General features: G+C 40.6%; 1 protein-coding gene and 1 non-coding gene across 20 annotated transcripts in view; both read left to right on the top strand.

The window, feature by feature from the left end:
• ELMO1 (engulfment and cell motility 1) overlaps nucleotides 1-22009 on the top strand; it is a 589252-nt gene that overhangs the window by 265211 nt on the left and 302032 nt on the right. The window lies entirely within an intron of this gene.
• Nucleotides 10280-10381, top strand: LOC112209937 (small nucleolar RNA U13). Its single transcript, XR_002944921.1, has one exon. It is a non-coding gene; the product is annotated as a small nucleolar RNA U13 (small nucleolar RNA).

Below are 22009 nucleotides of genomic sequence, written 5' to 3'. Positions count from 1 at the left end.
GCAGCCCTTTGGGTTAAAATCATTCTTTCATATTGTGTGGCAAAATGGAATTTGCTTTATGTTCATTCACTTGTCAGATGCTGAGTGAGAAAATGACAATTTACAATGTAAATTCTTAAGATAATTAAGTCAGTCTTCTATGGCATGGTGAAAAATTCCCCAGGCTGCCTACTGGGCTCCTGCACACTTTGCCTAGAAGGATGAATTCTTTTCTTTACCTCGCTGTGTAACTTCCCTCTGCCAAGCAAAAGCACCTTGCTACCTTGAGAATAAATTGACAATCTCAATTTTGATATGTTGCTGATTTCTTTTGTGTACATGATTATTAATTTACAGCTTATCTTAGCAGCAGATCCAAGGAAGTGATTCTTTCTTTCTACTGTTTCCATGTAGCCGGCCTTCCCCAAGTCTTTGTTCCTCTTTCCCCATTCACATGTATTTGATAATTCAGCTTTTCCTAAAATATTTTGCCTTTTGTTTTTAAAGTTGAAAGAGCTATATGCAAGGCTGGGCTCGGTGGCTCACGCCTGTAATCCCAGCACTTTGGGAGGCCGAGGCAGGCGGATCACAAGGTCAGGAGGTCGAGACCAGCCTGGGCAACATAGTGAAATCCTGTCTCTACGAAAAATACAAAAAATTAGCCGGTCATGGTGGCGGGCCCCTGTAATCACAGATACTCAGGAGGCTGAGGTGGGAGAATCACTTGAACCCTGGAGGCGGAGGTTGCAGTGAGCCAAGATCGCGCCAGTGCACTCCAGCCTGGGTGACAGTGTGAGACTCCGTCTCAAAAAAAAAAAAAGAGCTATATGCAAACATTCAGATTAAATTTGGATTACTTTTAAGCCACATGAACAAAATTCCCCTCGCCAGTCTGTTCCCTCTAAGAAAAAAATTATCTGTTGCCTTTTTTTCGTAAGCTATCTATTTGGAAATAATTTGGGGTTGACTGAACTGTCGCAGCCATAGTACAGAGTGTTCCCTTTACCTAGCTTCCGGCAATGCTAATATCATACACATTATGTCTTACACAAAGTATATTTATCAAAACCAAATATTAACAGTGTGTGATCCTGTTAACCAAACAGCAGAGTGTTTTAGGATTTCACCAGGTTTTCCCCTGATGTCCTTTTCTTTCCTCAGATCCCAGGTAGCATTTAATTATAGTCTCATTCAACCTGCGACAGCTTCTCAGTCTTTCCTTATTTTTAATGGCCTTGATATTTCCTAGCAAGTCTGGTCATGTGTTTTGTAGACTGTTCTTCAGTTTGGGTTTGTCTCATATTTCTTATGATTAGACTGGGGTTATAGGTTTTTGGAGAGAACCTTACAGAGGCAAGGTGCCTTGCCACCTCGTATGAGGAGGTACGTCTCTCCTGACTTTTACAATTTTTATTCTCTACTATTGTGTGGTTTTAAATATCTTTCTATGGTGCTAATACTGTTTTTTTTCTAATTAAAAAAATTTTTTTGAGACAGGGTCTGGCTTTGTTGCCCAGGCTGGAGTGCAGTGGTGTGATCTCAGCTTACTGCAACCTCTGCCTCCTGGGCTCAGGCGATCCTCCCACCTCAGCCTCCTGAGTAGCTGGGACTACAGGCACCACCATGCCTGGCTAATTTTTTCTTTTCTTTTTTTTTTTTTGAAGAGGTGGGGAATTGTAGCTCCCATGACTTCCGTGTGTTGTGGGAACAACCCAGTGGGAGATAATTGAATCATGGGGGCAGTTTCTCCCATGCTATTCTCGTGGTAGTGAATAAGTCTTACAAGATCTGATGGTTTTATAAGACGTTTCCCCTTTGCTTGGTTCTTATTCTCTCCTTGCCTGTTGTAGTGTAAGACATGCCTTTGACTTTCCGCCATGATTGTGAGGCCTCCCCAGCCACGTGGCACTGTGAGTCCATTAAACCTCTTTTTCTTTATGAATTACCCAGTCTCGGGTATGTCTTTATCAGCAGCATGAAAACGGACTAACATACGGCTAATCCCTCCCAGAAACACACTCACAGACACACCAAGATATTGCTTCACCAGCTATCTGGGTGTTCTTTGGCCAAGGCAAGTTGACATGTACAATTAACCATCACAGGAAGTTCCCCAGTGCCTAACTCCCTCCTGAATCATGCATTGGCTGTCTTGAGTTTTGGGGAGGGGCATTTATTCGGTTTGATGGATCTGTGGATATTTTAGAAAGCTGATTTCAATCTATAAAGTAAACCTCCCCTTCAAATACAAAGAGTAACATAGATACAGATTTTATCTAATTTCCTTTCACTTATGACCTCTCTAGGTCCCAGTATATACCACATAGTAAGCAGTGAGTCAAGGAAAAGAAGGGCCAGAGTAATCCACAAACCTTAATCAATCCATGACCACCCAGCAGCTGGAGCAATCACTCTCTAGCTTTCTCTCATTAGGTACACACTAAATTAGAAATTTTTAAGTAGTGTCCTCTTGAACACAGAGTGACAGGAATGAAATGCGACACATAACAGAGGAAAACAAATGCAAATAGTTTTCAAAATAAAGTCAGTCTTTAGAAGGAAGGCCACTTTTGTTTATTTCCTAAGATTTAATTCAAATTATTCTCAGAATACATTTTAATTTATTGTGCTGTAACTTGAATATTACTAATTACTATGCTTCCAATTGGGGAAAACAAAGAAATTTAATTAGCTCTGAAGTTTGAGAACTATTGAAAGAAGCACTATTCCCATGCCACTTCTTTGTACTTTCTTGTGCTCATGATGTTTTTAATTGCTAGTATATTTTGCTTTATGTGTAAATGTGGCAACCATTGACACAGAGTGGAGTATCATGAGTTTTACAAGCCACTCAGAGCAGAAAGTTTTCTTGACAGGGCACAGAAAATGAAATCTCAGATTTGCTTTATCTGACAATCTTCTGCTAGAACATGCTATGTTTAGAGTTCTCATTCTGAGAGTGTCTAATTGGAAAGGTGGTCTTCTTTAATTCCTTGAAGCTCTTAATTTCAGTTCCACTGGAAACTCTTCTTCCCACCTTTTATCTAGTTTGTAACATACAATGTCCATTTCTGCTGGGTCACTTTTCCCACTGGAAGATACATCTACAGTCCTTCCTAAGCATTTTTAATGGCTACACCATGTCCGTACTTAGGCAGTGAGCTGTGTCTTCCATATTGGTCTATGCCAGTATTGTCTGACGTTGATTATATAGTCGTCTAAAAGCTATAACTGTGTTTTCCTTTTCCCTTCTTTACTTTGTCTTCTAACTTTTGTTTACTGCAACCAATATCAGCATAAAAGTAATAGAGAAATAAAAGAAAATGTGTTCCATGTTTCCGTGACAGTGCGTCCGTTAGTTATTTTTGTTTTCTGTTTGCTTCCAGTTTTTGGTCATTTTGTAAATGGTCAAATAATTGTAATAGGAGGGAAAAGATTATTCTATGTTTTACTTGAAGCATTATCTCACAAGCACTTTTTCATATTGTTATACCACAATTACTTTTATGGCTGTTCATTCCATTAGGTTGATGCATTGTATATATTTTGGTATTTTTAAGTACTGGACATTCAATGTTCTAGTATTTTTGTAAGCAATATTATATTGTACATTTTTATTCTTACAGATTTCTGTTTCCTTTTCAGTTATCTCACTGCGATAGACCAAAATAATTGGAGACTTTCATGGTTGTTAGGCTGTATGTTGCTTTTTGTTTTGTTTTATTTGTGACTATTTTTAGCACATTGTCATTTATAAGAAAGTACTTTGTCAATGCATAGGGAGGAGGTGACAATAAGGAAGCAGTCCTTTTCCTTGAAAGTATTGTTAGGATTCTGAGGAAGCTTTTCTAGGAAATGACAGTGAAAGTATAACAGTCGATGAGTCTTTGGGGAGCTTGGGAAATTGTTGAGATGTTAAAGGTCATTCTGAAATTAATTTGCCTAGCCCATTGTAGGCTATACTGAAATTATTATCTCTAGTAAATGACAATATATTCTCAGCTATATCCAAAGACTGTTGTAGAACCAGCCACGATCTCCTGTATATCATTCCAAACATCACTTGAAAGTTCTTTCTTGTGTCTAATCTGAATCCTATGCTGCTGTGAAAATCATTTTCAGGTATTGCAGTTCAACTTGTAACTAAAAGTAACTATGTTCTTATACACTGAGAACAGAGACACTGTCCATTCTAAAGTGATCATGAGTCGTTTGTTGGTTTTGTTTTGTTTTCTTTCTTTGAGACAGAATCTCACTCTGTCGCCCAGGCTGGAGTGCAGTGGTACAATCTTGGCTCACTGCAACCGCCGCCTCCTGGGTTCAAGTGATTCTGGTGCCTCAGCCTCCTGAGTAGCTGGGATTACAGGCGTGCACCACCACGCCCAGCTAATTTTTTGTATGTTTAGTAGAGACAAGGTTTCACCATGTTTCCCAGGCTGGTCTCGAACTCCTGAGCTCAGGCAATCTGCCTACCTTGGCCTCCCAAAGTGCTAGGATTACAGGCATGAGCCACAGTGCCCAGCCTGTTGGGTTTTGAGTTGGGCATGGGGAAGAGTGAAAGCCAAGTGTCCCCAGAGGGTTAAGAAACCTGTTGGAAGGTGACCCTGGGTGTAACTCCATGGTGGGCCGCCCGTCTCAACTGCTGTTTGGTTTCAGCTGTCCTAAGGGGAGGACTGACTGCAGCCTGACAATACCTTCTGTGATGTGTTACTATTGTCATGCCGTTCCAACTGGACATTGAAAATTTGCAGACAAATGTAAAGAGATTTGGTAGTGACTAATTTGCATTGCACAAGGTGTTGGCAGTAGTGAACAGCTTGCTATGAAGCCCGTATTCAAAATTTGGAAGGAACAAACACTATGGATATGCTCATCTCACCAAACTACCCAACCTATTATTCTTTCACTCCTTTTCTTTGTCTCCTTATTATTCTGCTGATCATTTTCTCTTTGCAGTGTTTCAAATGCTGTTTCTCTTTTCTTTTCCCACCTTCCTTTTTTCCCTTCCACTCCTTTTTTCTATATCACCTTTCTCTCTGCCCCCTCCACTTTATCTCAGGTCCCACTTTGCCACTGATTTTTTACCATTCTTAACTCCTTTCCTCTTTTATTGAGAAAATAGGCTTTAAATTTGGAGTGTGCTAAGAAAATGTCGCTTTATGCTGAAAAACTGCAGGATTCAGGGACTGCATTTGTGGTGTGGCTTATTGACAGAAGAGAGGCTATGAAAGCTAGTGCTTACAAGTGATTTAAAGGTGACGGCTCAGTGTCTCAGGTGGACATGATTATGTTGTGGGACAGCTGTGTTCCATTTTAGCTTGATATTGACCTCTCCTTGCCATGTAATTAACAGTGTGCCAGCCACAGAACATAAAGTGAGTGCCGTTCAATGAATAACATCATGTACTGGTGCCTGGAGTTTGTTGTACCCATGGGACCTAATGGGCACGGGGCATGCCTGGATATCTAGCCAGAAGTGACACTTAAGCTCAATTGCTGGATGCTGGATTACAAGAGCTCTGACATGCATCCTCAGATAGCCCGCTCGATACAGATGGCTGATGAGTTCTGAAGCTTCACGCTGATGTGTCCAGGAGCCCAGGGGCAAACTGACCCTTTCCTCTTTAGGCACAATGCCTGCGTCGGCTGTTTAGAAATCATCAGAAAACATTTTAATCTTAGGGGGCTCGATTTTTGGTGATTAAACTAGACCCCTAAATAGAGTTCTCTAAACCCCAAACACAAAGAACAGAGATTCATAGTGAAGTAGGTTTGCCTCCCTGAATGAGTGTTGCAGTGAATCTCGTCCTTTTCTTGGTTTTGGTGTTGTGTAGTGATTAACAAAAACGTGAGATGACCGCTGGGCACCTTTATAGGAAAAAGGAAGTGGGAGGGTATTAAGCATAGAATGGATGCTCTCATTTGCTTGAGATGTGTAAAGTAAGTTGGGGTAGAATGGGGAAGGGCACAAGACTAAAGATTTAAGCCCCCCAGTCATGGTTTCATTTAATACGTTAAGGAATTTGATGAGGTAATTGGGCAGATTCAAGGCAAAGGAGAGAGCAGGGCTGAGTATCAGTGATCTTCAGATAATCGCTAAGGTATTATTCAGGACACAAGCCAGATGACGTTAGCTTCACCAGAAGATGGGCTGATGTGGCCATGGATTCAGTTAGTAATTCTTGGAATTGCTGGGGCTTGGGGAAGCCACCACCATGTGGTTTATCTTTGTCTAACCTCACTAAAGCCGGCCGAGCAGGCACTGTCTGTCTGGGGCTTTCAGGTTTGGGGTGGTGGTTCTCAGTAGAGGCTGAAGAGGAAAGAGAGGCCTTTTAAAAAGAAAATATTTCTTTTCTCTTCTCTGTATAAGTTTTGAGCTTAACAGGCTTTGATCAAGAAGAATTTCACCTTGGGTTTATGTTTTGAGTTACATCTCCTCAAGACGCTGCCATGGGGCTGGAGAGAAGGTCAGAGAGAGGGAAAACTTGGACTGTGCTGAAACCCCTTCAGGCTCACTTATTTAGTTATTCACTCAGAAACAGCAGCATGGACTAGGAGCTATCTGTGCTTTTGCAATGTAGCTTCACTACTTAATTTGAAATAAATTCCCTTATAATAGGTCCAATGTATAATCCGAGGCAGATTTGAAATAACATTCAAAGAGTTTTTGGCCATCCACTCCATTGCTTCCTTCCATCAGTGGGGATCTCTGTGACGTGGCTTGTACTCCCTCAATGGTCCTTTTTCTTGGAACCTCACATGGTAACTTTGGGCCAGAAGATGGTGTAGCATGAATAAGAAGAGGTGGCCTGCAGTCCTAGGTGCTGGTCCATACTGGCCAGGACAGAGAATACGGGATATCACATAGTCTCTAAATACAATTTCAAAGAGTGCATCTCTAGAGTTAAATGAGTTTGCCTTAAATTCTGTGCAGTTGCAGATGATGTAATCTGTTTATAAACATTTTATTAGGCAGATTAAATTAAGATACAGGAAATGCTATTTCACATTTCGTTGAAGAGGAAAGTCAAGTCTTGTGAATGTTGTTTACTATAACAGAAGGTTCTTACATATCCATCTCAACTCAATTTTCTTATTGTTTCAGGATCCGAGTTCCCTGCTGACTTCTACTCCTTGCACAGTAGAAAGTCAATCTGCTAGGAGCTTGCTGAGATGAGTAAGAGCCGTCTGCTAGTGAAGGGAAATTTGGACTCAATGAAAATAGTCAATGGAAACCTCTGTTTGCTGTATCAAGCATGCAGTACTTATACCCGTACATGGAACAAATTTTTTTTTAGCTTCAATGTTGTAAGGAAGATGGCAATTTTCCTTCTCAGCGTAACATATAAATGTACTACTTGGAAATCGAGTAGTTGGCTTGAGTTCTATTTCTGGTATTGTCAGCAATGTACTCGCCTAAGACAAGCCCTTTGACCACTAGCTATAGACTCTAATATCCTAATCAAGGTTATTAGTACCTTCTGATAGTAGCTTAGCTCCTCCATTTACAGCAAATCTTACTTTTTCTGCATTCAGCTGGTGAAGTCTATGAAAGAATAGCAGGAATAATAAGCTAGTTTTGGTGTTTTGGCCTTTTGGATAGGAATGCAGGGAGGAAATGAAATGAGGGATGTCTTGAAATGTCTCACTTAGACTTTCTTATGTTCAGAGAAATACAGAGAACATTTCCTAGATATTGAGAGTAAATTTCTTTTCTTGAACTATCTTAAGTGCCTCAGAAGAGGACTTCAGTTTGAGATGACTTTTTTTTTTTTTTTTAAATGTAAGCACAGACAATTCTCTCTCCACCCTCAACCCTTTACACAATTTCTGAGAACAGCGAATTTCAACGAAGGGGAGGAACAGAAATGAAGTTGACAAGAGAAGCTATCTAAAATTAAAACTCTCCATATGGAATTGCTTTTTCTTTTCCTCCAGAGAGTGTACTCACTCTAAGTCAGCTCTGTCTTTGAACATTTTCTTACAGGATAGTCATTGGAGGCTCTGATAACTCCTAGCTTCTATTATTGTCCAGCTTGTATCTTTTAAATGCCAAAACTATGTTCTTCCAAATGACAAATTTTTATTTTTAAAATATTTTTACTAACTTTACTTATATGTTGAACAGATAATAGTACAAAATTCAAAAACAAAAGACCCAACATGGTGAATTTTGTTGATTTTTAGTCTTTGGATTGGATCTGATGGTGTTTAGAAGTTGATGGGGTATAAGTAGCTCTCTAAGCTCGATTCTTTATTGCTTCCCATCAGTCTAAAATGTATTAGAAGAGAAAGGCGGCCAGGCGCGGTGGCTCACGCCTGTAATCCCAGCACTTTGGGAGGCTGAGGTGGGCAGATCACGAGGTCAGGAGATCGGGACCATCCTGGCTAACATGGTGAAACCCCGTCTCCACTAAAAATACAAAAAATTAGCCGGGCATGGTGGTGGGCTCCTGTAGACCCAGCTACTGGGGATGCTGAGGCAGGAGAATGGCATGAATCCGGGAGGCTGAGCTTGCAGTGAGCCGAGATTGTGCCACTGCACTCCAGCCTGGGTGACAGAGCAAGACTCTGTCTCAAAAAAAAAAAAAAATAGAAAGGCCTGGTTACAAGAATAAACTAATGGATTATTTTAAACTAATAGCAAGTTTACCTAGAAATCAGATATTTAAATACTGCTGCTGTATCTATATTTTTATGTCCATATTTTATTGTCCACGACGCCGCTGATTGGTAGATACACATTTTATGTACAACTGAGAAAAAGAAACCTAGCCAGTTAAACTATTTCCCAGTACCTCCCGTTATTTAAATGATCTCTTAGGAAGGAATTGAGTGTATCTAATATATTTTAAAAATATATTTATTGAAAGAACTCTTCTGGACTTAACGATATATAGGTATTTATCATTAAACAGTCTTATAAACATATAAAAAATACAAGAAAAATACATCAGGTAAGTTTTACTCCCGAAACTTCTATACAAGAAAGTTTAAGTCTTCTGAATCACTTTCAACTCAAGACTTCAGTGTCTATATTTTGCCACGCAATTTGCCCTTTGTGCTATAAAGAATATTGGTGAAATAGTTTTAAAAGAATTTTTTTGTTTATTTTGCATTAACATCTTCTACAAAGTTTCTGGGAAAAATAAATTTATAAAATGAAAGTTCAGCCAGGCATGGTGCTCACACCTGTAATCCCAGCACTTTGGCAGGCCAAGGTGGGTAGATCACTTGAGGCCATGAGTTTGAGACTAGTCTGTCCAACATGTTGAAACCCCATCTCTACTAAAAATATAAAAATTAGCCCAGCAAGGTGGCACATGCCTGTAATCCCAGCTACTTGGGAGGCTGAGGCACAAGAATCGCTTGAACCCAGGAGGCAGAGACTGCAGTGAGCTGAGACAGCGCCGCTGTACTCCTGCCTGGGTGACAGAGTGAGACTCTGACAAAAAAAAAAAAAAAAAAGCAAGCAAGGAAGGAGAAAGAGAGAAAGAAAAAGAAAGAAAGAAGGAAAGAAAAGAGTAAGTTAGTTCACTAATGCTGAGTTCTTAAGCTGTTTACCACTGCAATTTTGTCATGTTAACACAATTCTGACTGTTGCTGGGCTGGAAATGTAGAGCAACAGATCCCAGCACTTCCAACCGCCATTTGGTGCCTAGGGTTAGTAACTGCTCTGGTATATCTCAGGGTTTTCATTACAGTTGCTGAGACCCATTCTGCTAATTCAATTCAATGCTGAATTTTTAAATATTCACACATGAAAATTGCTTTGCAACTGCTGTCCATCTGACTGCAATTGAAAGATGCCATTCATTGTGAAATTCTACCCAAATTTAGAATTGGTAATAGACGAAAAGAAATGTGCATCTGCGCCGGGCACGGTGGCTCACGCCTGTAATCCCAGCACTTTGGGAGGCCGAGGTGAGTGGATCACCTGAGGTCAGGAGTTTGAGACCAGCCTGGCCAACATGGTGAAACCCTGTCTTTACTAAAAATACAAAAAAAATTAGCTGGGCATGGTGGCATGCGCTTATAATCCCAGCTACTCGGGAGGCTGAGGCAGGAGAATCGCTTGAACCCAGGAGGTGGAGGTTGCAGTGAGCCGAGATCCTGCCATTGCACTCCAGCCTGGGTGACAAGAGTGAGACTGTCTTAAAAAAAAAAAAGAAATGTGCATTTTAGAGTTAATGAAAGATAATGATTAAATATAATTTCTAGAATTTTTAGTGTTTCAGATGAGAATTGTGGACGTTCACTGTGCTCATAAACCAAAATGCTAAGTCAAAAGCAAAAGCTCTTCCTGTTGGTTCCTAAGTGCGATGATTGGGTTTTCACATTCATGTGTGACATGTGCCTCCCTCAAATCTTGTGATGATGTTGGCATGTGACCCATCTGACGTGGGAAAAAAAGTGAAAATGTAAAAAGAAAAAGCAAAAGCTTGAAATTTTGAAATGTCTTAATTTCTTAGCGTGATTAACCCCTTCGTTAGAATGCTCTTAAATATTAACAATACATTTTTTTCAGGACATCTAAAGTGACTCAATTTGAACATTTTAAGTGGCAGGTTAAAAAAATTTTTTCCCAGGGAGGAGCCAAGATGGCCAAATAGGAACAGCTCCGGTCTACAGCTCCCAGCGTGAGCGACGCAGAAGACGGGTGATTTCTGCATTTCCATCTGAGTACCGGGTTCATCTCACTAAGGAGTGCCAGACAGTGGGCGCAGGTCAGTGGGTGCAGCGCACCATGCACGAGCCGAAGCAGGGTGAGGCATTGCCTCACTCGGAAGTGCAAGGGGTCAGGGAGTTCCCTTTCCTAGTCAAAGAAAGGGGTGACAGACGGCACCTGGAAAATCGGGTCACTCCCACCCGAATACTGCGCTTTTCCGACGGGCTTAAAAAACGGCGCACCAGGAGATTATATCCTGCATCTGGCTCAGAGGGTCCTACGCCCACGGAGTCTCGCTGATTGCTAGCACAGCAGTCTGAGATCAAACTGCAAGGCGGCAGCAAGGCTGGGGGAGGGGTGCCCGCCATTGCCTAGGCTTGCTTAGGTAAACAAAGCAGCCTGGAAGCTCGAACTGGGTGGAGCCCACCACAGCTCAAGGAGGCCTGCCTGCCTCTGTAGGCTCCACCTCTGGGGGCAGGGCACAGACAAACAAAAAGACAGCAGTAACCTCTGCAGACTTAAATGTCCCTGTCTGACAGCTTTCAAGAGAGCAGTGGTTCTCCCAACACGTAGCTGGAGATCTGAGAACGGGCAGACTGCCTCCTCAAGTGGGTCCCTGACCCCTGACCCCTGAAGAGCCTAACTGGGAGGCACCCCCCAGTAGGGGCACACTGACACTACACACGGCACGTTACTCCTCTGAGACAAAACTTCCAGAGGAAGGATCAGACAGCAGCATTCACGGTTCACGAAAAACCGTTGTTCTGCAAACACCGCTGCTGATACCCAGGCAAACAGGGTCTGGAGTGGACCTCTAGCAAACTCCAACAGACCTGCAGCTGAGGGTCCTGTCTGTTAGAAGGAAAACTAACAAACAGAAAGGACATCCACACCAAAAACCCATCTGTACATCACCATCATCAAAGACCAAAAGTAGATAAAACCACAAAGATGGGGAAAAAACAGAGCAGAAAAACTGGAAACTCTAAAAAGCAGAGCACCTCTGTCTCCTCCAAAAGAACGCAGTTCCTCACCAGCAATGGAACAAAGCTGGACGGAGAATGACTTTGACAAGTTCAGAGAAGAAGGCTTCAGACGATCAAACTACGAGCTACAGGAGGAAATTCAAACCAAAGGCAAAGAAGTTGGAAACTTTGAAAAAAATTTAGACGAATGTATAACTAGAATAACCAATACAGAGAAGTGCTTAAAGGAGCTGATGGAGCTGAAAGCCAAGGCTCGAGAACTACGTGAAGAATGCAGAAGCCTCAGGAGCCAATGCGATCAACTGGAAGAAAGGGTATCAGCGATGGAAGATGAAATGAATGAAATGAAGAGAGAAGGGAAGTTTAGAGAAAAAAAGAATAAAAAGAAATGAACAAAGCCTCCAAGAAATATGGGACTATGTGAAAAGACCAAATCTACGTCTGATTGGTGTACCTGAAAGTGACAGGGAGAATGGAACCAAGTTGGAAAACACTCTACAGGATATTATCCAGGAGAACTTCCCCAATCTAGCAAGGCAGGCCAACGTTCAGATTCAGGAAATACAGAGAATGCCACAAAGATACTCCTCGAGAAGAGCAACTCCAAGACACATAATTGTCAGATTCACCAAAGTTGAAATGAAGGAAAAAATGTTAAGGGCAGCCAGAGAGAAAGGTCGGGTTACCCACAAAGGGAAGCCCATCAGACTAACAGCGGATCTCTCAGCAGAAACTCTACAAGCCAGAAGAGAGTGGGGGCCAATATTCAACATTCTTAAAGAAAAGAATTTTCAACCCAGAATTTCATATCCAGCCAAACTAAGCTTCATAAGTGAAGGAGAAATAAAATCCTTTACAGACAAGCAAATGCTGAGAGATTTTGTCACCACCAGGCCTGCCCTAAAAGAGCTCCTGAAGGAAGCACTAAACATGGAAAGGAACAACCGGTACCAGCTGCTGCAAAATCATGCCAAAATATAAAGACCATCGAGACTAGGAAGAAACTGCATCAACTAACGAGCAAAATCACCAGCTAACATCATAATGACAGGATCAAATTCACACATAACAATATTAACTTTAAATGTAAATGGACTAAATGCTCCAATTAGAAGACACAGACTGGCAAATTGGATAAAGAGTCAAGACCCATCAGTGTGCTGTATTCAGGAAACCCATCTCACATGCAGAGACACACATAGGCTCAAAATAAAGGGATGGAGGAAGATCTACCAAGCAAATGGAAAACAAAAAAAGGCAGGGGTTGGAATCCTAGTCTCTGATAAAACAGACTTTAAAGCAACAAAGATCAAAAGAGGCAAAGAAGGCCATTACATAATGGTAAAGGGATCAATTCAACAAGAAGAGCTAACTATCCTAAATATATATGCACCCAATACAGGAGCACCCAGATTCATAAAGCAACTCCTGAGTGACCTACAAAGAGACTTAGACTCCCACACATTAATAATGGGAGACTTTAACACCTCACTGTCAACATTAGACAGATCAACCAGACAGAAAGTTAACAAGGATATCCAGGAATTGAACTCAGCTCTGCACCAAGTGGACCTAATAAACATCTACAGAACTCTCCTCCCCAAATCAACAATATACATTTTTTTCAGCACCACACCACACCTATTCCAAAATTGACCACATAGTTGGAAGTAAAGCACTCCTCAGCAAATGTAAAAGAGCAGAAATTATAAGAAACTATCTCTCAGACCACAGTGCAATCAAACTAGAACTGAGGATTAAGAAACTCACTCAAAACCGCTCAACTACATGGAAACTGAACAACTTGCTCCTGAATGACTACTGGGTACATAACGAAATGAAGACAAAAAATAAAGATGTTCTTTGAAACCAATGAGAACAAAGACACAACATACCAGAATCTCTGGGACACATTCAAAGCAGTGTGTAGAGGGAAATTTATAGCACTAAATGCCCACAAGAGAAAGCAGGAAAGATCCAAAATTGACACCCTAACATCACAATTAAAAGAACTAGAAAAGCAAGAGCAAACACATTCAAAAGCTAGCAGAAGGCAAGAAATAACTAAAATCAGAGCAGAACTAAAGGAAATAGAGACACAAAAAACCCTTCAAAAATTAATGAATCCAGGAGCTGGTTTTTTGAAAGGATCGACAAAATTGATAGACCACTAGCAAGACTAATAAAAAGAGAAGAATCAAATAGACGCAATAAAAAAATGATAAAGGGGATATCACCACCGATCCCACAGAAATACAAACTACCATCAGAGATTACTACAAACACCTCTATGCAAATAAACTAGAAAATCTAGAAGAAATGGATAAATTCCTCGACACATACACTCTCCCAAGACTAAACCAGGAAAAAGTTGAATCTCTGAATAGACCAATAACAGGATCTGAAATTGTGGCAATAATCAATAGCTTACCAACCAAAAAGAGTCCAGGACCAGATGGATTCACAGCCGAATTCTACCAGAGGTACAAGGAGGAACTGGTACCATTCCTTCTGAAACTATTCCAATCAATAGAAAAAGAGGGAATCCTCCCTAACTCATTTTATGAGGCCAGCATCATCCTGATACCAAAGCCGGGCAGAGACACAACCAAAAAAGAGAATTTTAAACCAATATCCTTGATGAACATTGATGCAAAAATCCTCAATAAAATACTGGCAAACCAAATCCAGCAGCACATCAAAAAGCTTATCCACCATGATCAAGTGGGCTTCATCCCTGGGATGCAAGGCTGGTTCATTATACACAAATCAATAAATGTAATACAGCATATAAACAGACCCAAAGACAAAAACCACATGATTATCTCAATAGATGCAGAAAAAGCCTTTGACAAAATTCAACAACGCTTCATGCTAAAAACTCTCAATAAATTAGGTATTGATGGGACATATCTCAAAATAATAAGAGCTATCTATGACAAACCCACAGCCAATATCATACCAAATGGGGAAAAACTGGAAGCATTCCCTTTGAAAACTGGCACAAGACAGGGATGCCCTCTCTCACCACTCCTATTCAACATAGTGTTGGAAGTTCTGGCCAGGGCAATCAGGCAGGAGAAGGAAATAAAGGGTATTCAATTAGGAAAAGAGGAAGTCAAATTGTCCCTGTTTGCAGATGACATGATTGAATATCTAGAAAACCCCATTGTCTCAGCCCAAAATCTCCTTAAGCTGATAAGCAACTTCAGCAGAGTCTCAGGATACAAAATCAATGTGCAAAAATCACAAGCATTCTTGTACACAAATAACAGACAAACAGAGAGCCAAATCATGAGTGAACTCCCATTCACAATTGCTTCAAAGAGAATAAAATACCTAGGAATCCACCTTACAAGGGACATGAAGGACCTCTTCATGGAGAACTACAAACCACTGTTCAATGAAATAAAAGGATACAAACAAATGGAAGAACATTCCATGCTCATGGGTAGGAAGAATCAATATTGTGAAAATGGCCATACTGCCCAAGGTAATTTATAGATTCAATGCCATCCCCATCAAGCTACCAATGACTTTCTTCACAGAAGTGGAAAAAACTACTTTAAAGTTCATATGGAACCAAAAAAGAGCCCGCATTGCCAAGTCAGTCCTGAGCCAAAAGAACAAAGCTGGAGGCATCACACTACCTGACTTCAAACTATACTACAAGGCTACAGTAACCAAAACAGCATGGTACTGGTACCAAAACAGCATGGTACTGGTACCAAAACAGCATGGTACTGGTAACAAAACAGAGATATAGATCAATGGAACAGAACAGAGCCCTCTGAAATAATGCCGTATATCTACAGCTATCTGATCTTTGACAAACCTGAGAAAAACAAGAAATAGGGAAAGGATTCCCTATTTAATAAATGGTGCAGGGAAAACTGGCTAGCCATATGTAAAAAGCTGAAACTGGATCCCTTCCTTACACCTTATACAAAAATCAATTCAAGATGGATTAAAGACTTAAATGTTAGACCTAAAACCATAAAAACCCTGGAAGAAAACCTAGGCATTACTATTCAGGACATAGGCACAGGCAAGGACTTCATGTCTAAAACACCAAAAGCAATGGCAACAAAAGCCACAATTGACAAATGGGATCTAATTAAACTAAAGAGCTTCTGCACAGCAAGAGAAACTACCATCAGAGTGAACAGGCAACCCACAAAATGGGAGAAAATTTTCGCAACCTACTCATCTGACAAAGGGCTAATATCCAGAATCTACAATGAACTCAAACAAATTTACAAGAAATAACAAACAACCCCATCAAAAAGTGGGCAAAGGATATGAACAGACACTTCTCAAAAGAAGACATTTATGCAGCCAAAAGACAGATGAAAAAATGCTCACCATCACTGGCCATCAGAGAAATGCAAATCAAAACTGCAATGAGATATCATCTCACACCAGTTAGAATGGCAATCATTAAAAAGTCAGGAAACAACAGGTGCTGGAGAGTATGTGGAGAAATAGGAACACTATTACACTGTTGGTGGGACTGTAAACTAGTTCAACCATTGTGGAAGTCAGTGTGGCGATGCTTCAGGGATCTAGAACTAGAAATACCATTTGACCCAGCCATCCCATTACTGGGTATATACCCAAAGGACTATAAATCATGCTGCTATAAAGACACACGGACACGTATGTTTATTGCGGCACTATTCACAATAGCAAAGACTTGGAACCAACCCAAATGTCCAATAATGATAGACTGGATTAAGAAAACGTGGCACATATACACCATGGAATACTATGCAGCCATAAAAATGATGAGTTCATGTCCTTTGTAGGGACATGGATGAAATTGGAAATCATCATTCTCAGTAAACTATCGCAAGAACAAAAAACCAAACACCGAATATTCTCACTCATAGGTGGGAATTGAACAATGAGAACACATGGACACAGGACGGGGAACATCACGCTCTGGGGACTGTTGTGGGGTTGGGGGAGGGGGGAGGGATAGCATTGGGAGATATACCTAATGCTAGATGACGAGTTAGTGGGTGCAGCGCACCAGCATGGCACATGTATACATATGTAACTTACGTGCACATTGCGCACATGTACCCTAAAACTTAAAGTATAATAATAAAAAAAAACAAAAAAAAGAACAGTGGCTTATACCCTATAATGCGTGATATTTAATAATAAAAAGAATTACAGGAGAGAAAAGTCTCTACACACACACACACACAAAAAATTTTCCCCTAATAATTCAAACATTTGTTTTACTGTAAGAAATTCAGAAATCTGATTTAAGGATGACCTTCTAATTGAAAAGAGGAAAAGCAATGGAAAGATATCTGTATTTGTAACTGAAACTGGCTCAAATCATAGCTGTATTCTCCTTTCTTTGAAATGTGTAGAATTATAGCCAATGGGTTAAGAAAAATTATTTAAAACTTGAAAATAAGGCAACCAAGTAGAGCAGCATATCCTTTCAATGTCATATTGGAACATTTTTAAAATAAATAAACCTGACCAAGGATTATTTATTCAGGAGAACTTCTTTAACTTTTGTTTTTTACTCTTAATTGGAGTCTAGACACTGGGAAGCTGTGTGTTAATGTTTAGATTTTTGGCAGTAGCTGTCTAGTGGAAAAAAGAACCCTATGTGTTACACATTTTAGGACATTAACCAGCTTTGCATGTAACCTAGCAATTTTATACTAAAATTTTCAAAGGCTAGAAACACCTTCTCCATCAGCTCTCTTTGGATCAGCCTTATTTTTTTGCCGGTTTCTTCATTATTGAGTTGAGTAAATCTTGACATATATTTATTCCATATTTTTACAAGTCCTGTTTTCAAGTTTAAAACATTTTTTCACTTTGTCAAGATTTAAACCTCTCAAGTGAAATAATTACTACTTGTCATTATGTTATATATTTGTAGGTTGACAAGTGCTCCTGGTGGTAGTTCATAGTGACCTGCAGAGATGAAAATGCATGTTTACAACGTTTAAAAGTAGATTGCTGAGCCTGTGCATGACTTAGACTTCATCAAGTGACTCCGATGTGATTAGCAAATGATTCTCCTTGTGTGGATGGAAGAGTTTCAGGGGCCAGAGCTGGCCTTGTGCAAGGAATCTAGCCAGAACATTTCAGAAGAGCCTAGGGATGCAGTGGTGCCCCACGAGGCTGCTGTTCATCTTTGCCCCTCCAGCACCTGGTGTGGGGTTTTTTAAGCTCTCAACCATGTGTGTGGTAGTTTCCTGGAGTTACCATCCTTGTCCTTCAGGGGATTTGAGGATTTGAGCCTCTGTTTGCAGAGGCTCCAGAAACGCAAGGTTGGGTCTTCAGAATGATCTCTAGGAAGGAATTGAGTGTATCAGACATTAAATTTACTTAGTTCCAGTTTACCCCCACTGTGCACTTTTTCTTATCTCTCTCCCTCTTCCATTAATCCCATTTTTCTCCCTCCTTTCCTTCCCTCCTCCCCTTTTTTTTTGTGTTGACCTATTTACAAACTCCCCTCACTTGAGATGATGTGGAAGATTACATCACGCTTAACTGATATATATATATATATATATTTATTTATTTATTTGATTACCTGAAGGCTTTCTATAATGCCTTAGTGGAAGCCTTTATGGTAAATGCCAATCAATGAAACACTTGGAGTAGAAATTTCCTGTGTATTTGAATGTTGCATTGATCACCTTATCTAGTGTACCTAGCCATTTTCTTAAGGTAGTAATTAAAGTGTTTCATACTTGAAGTGGCTTAGGGTCATGAATTTTGAATTGACAGAATACTCAAAGTACAGTGCTGTATTTTCTTATGTAGCTCATATAGGTCAGCACTCAAAAGTCAGGTAAGATGTTGCTGAAAGTATAAATGAGTGGAAAACAAGAAAGGCTATTAAATTCTTTGCCAGAGAAATCTTCATAAATAGAACAAGTGACCATCCGGGTGGGAGACTGAAAATGTCTGTTCCTGAATTCACTGAGATAGAGAAGGTAGAATATCCCCACAATATTTTGGGAGACTTTTGCTTCTTTAATTCATTGTCTGATTATGTTGATAAAACCCTGGGGATGGAGATATGTACAGTTCAACAGTCTCAGGAAGGAGGCCCCTTTAGTACAATGTTTAGGGGATTCAAGATAAGTGTGGGCTCAGAATGGTGTCGGGAATCAGAACCCTGGAGCCAGTGAGAAAGCCAATCTTCACATGAATGACATCTGAAGTCTAGTAAGAGCTCAAGGTCAGTTGATGTCTTGAGGGGAGCCAGGCATGGTGTAAGAACCAGGATTTCTTCAAGAGAGAGCTTCAGAAGAATGTAGTGGAGAATGCTGACGCCACTCCAGACTGAAAGCTCATAGTCGACAGCTGCCTCCTCACAAGAGCCCACCTGGTTCTGGGTTCTGTTCACAGCATTTTCTGGGCATCATGTCATTTAACCCCCACAGCAGGCCAGTGAGAGAGTAATACTATTACTTTGCAGTGTTGTAGGGGAAGAAGTGGCTTTAGAGAGGTGAACTTTCCTTCTAACAGTATCAACTGATATTGAAGCTTGCATTGGAACCCAGTTGGTCTCTCTCCACCTCTGTGCTGCCAGTCGTGATGCTGTGCTGCCCCCTATGTCTGCTCCTCCCACCTGTTGCAAGTAGCCAGCCTCTTACCTGATGAAGACCATCAGGCCTGAAGGTCCAGGCTCTTTTGCTCCTGCAGAAAGCCCAATTGGGGTGGGACATCTGGTCATGCAGAAGCCACGTGACTGGTGGGCACAGGACTCCCAGGCACCTGTTCTCTCAAGGGTGGGCTCTTCTGGGGACATTTGGGGGCTACTTATGATTCTTTTGAGCTGTCCTTTGACTTATTCCTTCCAACCTCCAACATAAAGGGCTACTCAGAGAAGCAGTACCTATGGCAGCTTTAAACCGCCCTGCTCCTCTGCTATTCTGTCTGACAGCATGAGAAGCCAGCAAAAGCTTCTTCACATCAGGGTGCCAGTGGGGAAATAGGAAGGAAAAGGGGGAATAAGAAGGAAAAGCATGCTATTTTCTACACAGGGGAGGATTTCATACCAATGTGTTCAGAATGGTTTTACAAAGACTGTGCATATATGCTCCAGGTCTGTTCAGGAAAGATTCATTTGTGGAGGATTGAAATGTTCCTATTAATATTTCTTATCTAAGAGAAACAGAGGCATCTACTGAATTTCACAAAATGTAATATGAAAACTGATCTCCAAGGGTCAGCTTTAATATTTTACTTCCCTCTTCATTGTTGAAAATATATTTCAGCTCTCTTTTACGTACCAGCATACAGCACAGGGAGAAGATAGCATAATCACTGTGAAAATATTATCAAATGCAAGCACGCATTTGCATTTTTGGCAAACAACCACTTTTGATTTTACATTGTATTGTTCCATAATATTTAAAGCACAAAGTCCTGAAATTATCAAACCTACTTGAGTTTGCGATAGTCAGATACTAGTTTCATTGTGCTTTTAATTAATAAAATGTGGATTGTCTAAATTAAATTTTTCGTTATGAAATATTTCGGCCATAAGGGAAAAAACAGAATTAAATGGTATTCATGTATGTGCCTACCACTCAGATTTTATAGATACTAACTTTTCGCTGTATTTTCTTCAAACGTGACTTTATGTTGTGACTATTAATAAAATAGCACATTACAGGTGTAGTTGTTGTACAGCCCCCTTCACATCCTCTCTTCCTCCCTTTCTCCTTTCATGACGCTGATGTATATTATTCCCCTGAATTATTATTATTATTTTTTGAGACAGAGTCTCGCTCTGTCACCCTGGCCGGAGTGCAGTGCCATGATCTTGGCTCACAGCAACCTCTGCCTCCTGGTTCAAGTGATTCTCTTGCCTCAGCCTCCCCAGTAGCTGGGACTATAGGTGCACACCACCACACCTGGCTAGTTTTTGTATTTTAGTAGAGACGGAGTTTTGCCACGTTGGCCAGGCTGGTCTTGAACTCCTGACCCCAGGTGATCCACCCACCTCGGCGTCCCAAAGTGCTGGAATTACAGGCATGAGCCACCGTGCCCAGCCCCCTGAAAGTTTTTATGCTTTGACAACATGGTTGTGAAAATACTAAGTGAAATTTTCTTCAGAGCTGTATTTTGAAGTAGAGCCATAAGCCTATTCTTTTATTATTATACTTTAAGTTGTAGGGTACATGTGCACAATGTGCAGGTTTGCTACATAGGTATACATGTACCATGTTTGTTTGCTGCACCCATCAACTTGTCATTTACATTAGGTATTTCTCCTAATGCTATCCTCCGCCAGCCCCCCTACCCCCCAACAGCCCCAGTGTGTGATGTTCCCCTCCCTGTGTGCATGTGTTCTCATTGTTCAACTCCCACTTATGAGTGGGAACATGTGGTATTAGGTTTTCTGTCCTTGTGATAATTTTGCTGAGAATGATGGTTTCCAGCTTCATCCATGTCCCTGCAAAGGACATGAACTCATCCTTTTTTATGGCTGCATAATATTCCTTGGTGTATACGTGCCACATTTTCATTATCCAGTCTATCATTGATGGATATTTGGGTTGGTTCCAAGTCTTGCTATTGCGAATAATGCCACAATAAACATACATGTGCATGTGTCTTTATAGCAGCATGATTTATAATCCTTTGGGTATGTACCCAGTAATGGGATGGCTGGGTCAAATGGTATTTCTAGTTCTAGATTCTTGAGGAATTGCCACACTGTCTTCCAAAATGGTTGAACCAGTTTACAGTCCCACCAACAGTGTAAAAGTGTTCCTATTTCTCCACATCCTCTCCAGCACCTGTTGTTTCCTGACTTTTTAATGATTGCCATTCTAACTGGTATGAGATGGTATCTCATTGTGGTTTTGATTTGCGGTTCTGTGATGACCACTGATGATGAGCATATTTTCATATGGCTGTTGGCTGCATAAATGTCTTCTTTTGAGAAGTGTCCATTTATATCCTTTGCCCACTTTTTGATGGGATTGTTTTTTTCTTATAAATTTGTTTAAGTACTTTGTCGATTCTGGATATTAGTCCTTTGTCAGATGGATAGATTGCAAAATTTTTCCCCCATTCTGTAGATTGCCTGTTCACTCTGATGATAGTTACTTTGGCTGTGCAGAAGCTCTTTAGTTTAATTAGATCCCATTTGTCTATTTCAGCTTTTGTTGCCATTGCTTTTGGTGTTTTTAGTCATGAAGTCTTTGCCAATGCCTATGTCCTGAATGGTATTGCCTAAGTTTTCTTGTAGGGTTTGTATGGTGTTAGGTCTTACATTTAAGTCTTTAATCCATCTTGAGTTAATTTTTGTATAAGGTGTAAGGAAGGGAATCCAGTTTCAGCTTTCTACATATGGCTAGCCAGTTTTCCC

The sequence above is a fragment of the Pan troglodytes genome, chromosome 6, assembly GCF_028858775.2.
Source record: "Pan troglodytes isolate AG18354 chromosome 6, NHGRI_mPanTro3-v2.0_pri, whole genome shotgun sequence".
Taxonomy (NCBI): domain Eukaryota; kingdom Metazoa; phylum Chordata; class Mammalia; order Primates; family Hominidae; genus Pan; species Pan troglodytes.
The sequence above is the reverse complement of the archived record's forward strand: the minus strand, read 5'-3'. Positions and strand labels throughout refer to the sequence as shown.